The sequence below is a fragment of the Hyperolius riggenbachi genome, chromosome 6, assembly GCF_040937935.1.
Source record: "Hyperolius riggenbachi isolate aHypRig1 chromosome 6, aHypRig1.pri, whole genome shotgun sequence".
Taxonomy (NCBI): domain Eukaryota; kingdom Metazoa; phylum Chordata; class Amphibia; order Anura; family Hyperoliidae; genus Hyperolius; species Hyperolius riggenbachi.
This window is the reverse complement of record NC_090651.1, coordinates 350678893-350684484: the sequence shown is the minus strand read 5'-3', so window position 1 is coordinate 350684484 and position 5592 is coordinate 350678893. Positions and strand designations below refer to the sequence as shown.

Below are 5592 nucleotides of genomic sequence, written 5' to 3'. Positions count from 1 at the left end.
GCGCTGTCATCTTCCTCTTTGGAATCTGCCCACACTGGTGGTGTGACGTGATGGAACGGGGAGGAGTTTCCTTCCTGTACGTTGCTCTGAGCCAAGGAGCTGACTCTCTATTCCATAAATTGCTTCCTGGATGGTAAGGTTTAGGCTGGTAATAATGTCTTATCAATCACGATGCTGGATTCCCATCTGCCACAACTCAAGTTACCAGTTTCTTTATGGTGATATTCAACACAGGGTGGGTCTTAGGTGAAATGGGGCCTTGGGCTAAAATAAAGCTCCAAGCCCCTCCCCCTATATACAGCGGTATTAGGTGGGTACTGGTGCCCACAACCCCATATAACAGTAGGGCCATAGCTCCCAACTGTCCCTCTTTCGGAGGGACAGTCCCTCTTTGGGAGCTCTGTCCCTCTGTCCTCCTCATTTGTCCCTTTTTCAGGACTAGGTCCCTCTTTCTATGTAAATATATGTATTTTTCTACTAAAAATGTGTTTGATTGACTCTAAACTTTATTCCCATCTTTTAAATTGATAAATTACTAATTTTTAAAATGAACCAGGATAGAGAGGACCAGTGTTGTTTGAATGATAAAACAACATATTTGTCTTATGAAATCTTTATGGTATGCGTGACTAGGGGTGTCACGGGGGTGTGATCAGAGGTTTGGCAGGGGCATGGCTTAAGTGTCCCTCTTTCTCATCTCAAAAAGCTGGGAGGTATGGTATTAGGTGCCCCTTTTACTAGTGGCGTAGCAATAAGGGATGCAGAGGTTGCAACCACTTTGGTACAGAGGAACCCGCTAAAGCAGGGGTCTCAAACTTAATTTACCTGGGGGGCCGCAGGTGGCAAAGTCAGGATGAGGCTGGGCATAAGGAATTTCACAATCGCGGCGCATCGCCGCCTCTGCCCGCCCCTCTCACTCTTCCTTCACAGAGAGGGGCGGGAAGAGGCGGCGATTCGTGCGGCGATTGACGTCAGGAGGGGCAGAGCTGAGGCTGAAAGCTCTGCCCCTTCCAGGAAATGCCGGCAGATTGCCCCCCGGGCGATTTGGGGGCTCTGCAGCCCTCGTTTAGCGGCGAGATGCGGCGGATTACTTGGGAGCACTGAAGCGAACTATAAGGAAGCTTTTGCCGGCGAGGGCCACAAAATATTGTATCGAGAGCCGTAAATGGCCCGCGGGCCGCGAGTTTGAGACCCCTGCGCTAGGGCACTTTGTTAGCATTTCATTGGTGCTGTGCTGGTAATGAACACCTCTTTATGTGCGTTGCATAGTGGTAATCCTTAAAGGGAACCTGAAGCAAGGAAAATTATTTAAAATAAACACATGACTGACATAACTGCAAATGAATATTACATACTTACCTCGCTGTCCGTTCCTCTCAGAGTCTCGCCATTTTCTTCTTACAGTGATCCCTTCCAGTTCTAACAATATTTTGTCAGAACTGAAATATACCAGTTGCTGTCAGTTATATATCAGCAGTTGTCAGTTACAACTGAATGTGCAAGGTAATGTCCATGTTTCCCTATGGCTCAAGTGGGTGATATTACAGTTTAACAGTGTGCTGACCAGAATACTGTTAGGGGGTAGTGGCCATTTTTAAAATGGAACAGCGCTGCATAATATGTTGGCGCTTTATAAATACAATAAATAAATAAATGGAAGACTACACAGGAGGTAAGTATGACCTGTGTATGGTTATTTTGACTTTTTATTTTCAGTTCAGGTTCTCTTTAAAGGAAACCAGAGACGGGAAAAGGAAAACAAATGTATACGTACCTGGGGCTTCCTCTAGGCCCATCCGCCTGGATCGCTCCGATGCCGCCGTCCTCCACTGTCTGCAGCTACGAGAACCGGGTCCCGTCACTGACGTCATCGGAGCCAGCCTACGCAGGAGAAGTTCGCCCTCTACGTATCTCTCCAGCGGCTGCTGGAGAGATACAGCGCACTTCTCTTATGCTAGACTGGCTCCGACTGACAGCGGTGCGGGGACCTGTTTCTTGTAGCTGCAGACATCGGAGGACGGTGGCGTGGGAGCGATCCAGGCGGATGGGGCTGGAGGGAGTCCCAGGTATGTATACAATTTTTTTTTCCTCGTTTTGTCTCTAGTTCACTTTAACCTCCTTAGCGGTAAATCCGTGCTGGACACGGGGTAAGCCGCCAGAGGGTGCCGCTCAGGCCCTGCTGGGCCGATTTACATAATTTTTTTTACAAACACGCAGCTAGCACTTTGCTAGCTGCGTGTTTGGTCTGATCGCCGCCGCCCACCGCCGATTCGCCGCTATCCACCGCGCCGCTCGCCCCCCCCCCGACCCCTTGCGCTGCCTGGCCAATCAGTGCCAGGCAGCGCTGAGGGGTGGATCGGAGCACCCGCCGACGTCGATGACGTCATCGCGATCGTCGCCATGGCGACGGGGAAGCCCATACAGGGAATCCCGTTCTGAACGGGATTCCCTGCAGGGCAAAAGCTCCTGCGGCGATCGGAGGGGTGGGAGGGATAGCGAAGGGAGGGGGGAAGCATGTAGCTAGCACTAGGCTAGCTACATGCTTTTAAAGAAAAAAAATTTAAAAAAAAGGTGCTGCGCTGCCCCCTGGCAGATTTTTTGTACCGCCAGGGAGGTTAAAGGACCAATATCGCGGAAAAAGTAGGCATTTTAAATCAGGTTTTGGGCCAATCCATCTCCTCATGGGGTATTCTCAGGGTTTTCTTTGTTTTCAACATTTCCTGAATCTCATCATGGGTCAACATTCCTCAGCAACGGTAGCAGCATCTTGTTGAGTCCATGGCAATATGAATATCGGTTGTGATCAGAGCTAATGGTGGACCAACACGTTATTAGAGGGTGTCTCAAATTGTTTGGCCACATAATAGTTCGGTAAGGTAGAAGTAGTAAAACCGCGTAATAGCTACAAATGTTTTATAATGCAGGGAACCAGTCAATGCCCCCCTCTCTCCAAACACCACTCCTTCCCCTTCCTGTATTATAGGACCACTCCAGCGGAAAAGTAAGCGGTTAAAATCTGACAGAACCGACAGGTTTTGGACTAGTCCATCTGTTTATTGGGTATTCTAATGCTGGGTACACACGATGAGATTTCCCGTTCGATTCCTGGATCGATTCGATTAAATCAAACATGTTCGATTGGATTTCGATCGTTTTTTCCGTCGATTTTGCATACCTATCATGAAAAAATCGATCGAAATCCAATCGAACATGTTTGATTTAATCGAATCGATCCGGGAATCGAACGGGAAATCTCATCGTGTGTACCCAGCATTAGGGTGTCTGTTTTCAGAAGAATGGCAGTTTAACTGCCAAAATAGTACAATATCACCTAGAAAACTGTACTCACTTGCACACTTATGTCAGTTATGCCCGGTTCACATTAGCGTTGTTTACGGAACCGGACATACGGATCAGGCCAGCTGGATCCGGTGAAAATGGGCCGTTTTACAGCCAGTGTGTTGTAAAACGTCCGTTTTCACTGGTTCCTATATGCTGCAAAACCTTCCGGTTCCGCTGAGCGAGACGGTCCGGAAAATTGGGTCTTGCAGCATTTTTTTGTCTGGTTCAGCGGAATGGACCACGGATCCGTACGGTCGGTTCCGTTGGCAAATGCTAATGTTAACCGGGCCTTAGGCTTAGCAACAGCCGTTGAGGAAATGCTTTTGAAAACAAAGAAAACCCTGCGTATCCCCCATGAGGAGATGGACTAGTCCAAAACCTGACGGTTCTGTCAGGTTTTAACTGTTTACTTTTTTCGCTGGCCTGCCTCTGTGTAATCCTACGTAATAATAGGCAAGTGTCTCTGCATTCCAGAGACACTGCCGAGAGCTGGGGGGAATGACATGCAGCAGAGGAAGACTGGTCCAGAAGGGGAGCGGTCGTGTGCGTGCGCAGGGGTGTGTGAGCGGCAGTGCGCATGTCGTGCCGTGCAGGTGCAGCTCACACAGCTAATGAAAGGGAGATAAGTGCACGGGGAGGGGGGGGGGGGGGGCGCGACCACAGCCCAGCGCCCCGTTTTTTAACGTGCCTTAGGCCTAGTGCATATATAATAGTAATCACCACTACTGTAACATCAATGGTCTATCAGAAACCATTCATCTGGTGTTAGAAGCCTCTGATGGTCCTCCCATTGCCTTTCTGAGCTGTGCATTAAAATCGCAGTCAAATTGCTGCAATTGTGTTTTTGTTGTTTTGTTGTTTTTCGAAAAATCGCAATTGTGGCAATTTTTGTGATCTTACCACTTTTTTTATAATGCAAGTCAATGGGAGTGTTTTTTAAAAAACGCTCAGAAATCTCTGATGTCACAAAAGCTCTCAGAAAGCGCTCGTAGTGTGTCTACAGCCTTCCCATTGCACTAGCAAGACCTTTTCAAATCACAAGCCCTTGTAATGTAAAACAGCCCCAAACTGGCTTTTCTGTTGCTATGTCTAGTTGTTTTGTGTTTTTTCTATGCAATGGGATTCAGCTCTTATTGAAAAATTGCATAATCATGTCCACTTACCTGGTGGCCCCTGCCCTTCACTGACCTCCCCAAGATCCAGCGCTGCAATTCTTCCTTCTGTCCTCCTGATGGCGCTCTACCACATGGTGAGATCGCCGTTTGTCATCATGTGACCCGAGGGTTCGAGACCCGAAAGAAAATGGGCAGCGAGCGTCCAGATCCCGGGGAGGTGAGTTACAAATCTGTGCGCAAGCTCTACCTCCCAGCGGCTACCCCGAACCAGGCTCAGCTTGCAGCATAATATTTTTCTCCCCAAGCCCAAGATCGGTAATACCGCTAAGGAGGCTGAAGCACTGCCCAATCACCGGCTGTACATATACAGGATTTCCAATTGCAGTACAAATTGTGCTGAAAATCGATGTAGCAACCACAAGCAAAAACCCTGAGCATTTGCTACAGGAACTGGCAATCTGTGGTGGGTACTATGCAGTGAAGCAGGTTCTTTGCAAACAGAAAGACTTTCTTCACATCTGAAATCAAAATAGATGACGGCAGCGATTTTTGATTTTTTTGTGCTTTTATTTCCCACCCTCTGGCGCTCCACTGCGTGTTACGATTTTGTGCAAATCGCTTTTAGTAAGCGCTTTTGTAGAGCGATTCCGTTTTTTCACTTCCTGACGTTAGGAAGTTAACTCTTTCACCGGAAAATGAATAAATGCAACGTGTTTATTCATAAAAGTGTGAACGTAATCAACGGATAAAGCGTTTTGCGGTTTTCCTTTACCTTCCATTGTAGCAAAATCGCCTTGAAAATGGTACATGCATCGCTTTGCTCAGCGGAAAGCGGACGAAACGCGATGATATGAACTGTCCCATAAGGAATCATTGCACAAGAGCAATTTATGAAATCGCCGGCGCTCAAAAAAAGCATAAAACGCCCTAGGTGTGAACAAACCTAAAGTGTCAGTTTTTGGGAAAAGATGCTGCTTACTGGATTGCAGGGGATCAGGGGGCGTCAGACGCTGCAGCCATCATTGTAAATTATAATGAGAAAGAAATAGTAAAAAGTAGAGCCGCCCGAACAGGGACTTGAACCCTGGACCCTCAGATTAAAAGTCTGATGCTCTACCGACTGAGCTATCCGGGC

General features: G+C 47.8%; 1 non-coding gene across 1 annotated transcript; it reads right to left on the bottom strand.

The window, feature by feature from the left end:
• Positions 1 to 5519: 5519 nt before the first annotated feature.
• Positions 5520 to 5592, bottom strand: TRNAK-UUU (transfer RNA lysine (anticodon UUU)). Its single transcript has one exon. It is a non-coding gene; the product is annotated as a tRNA-Lys (tRNA).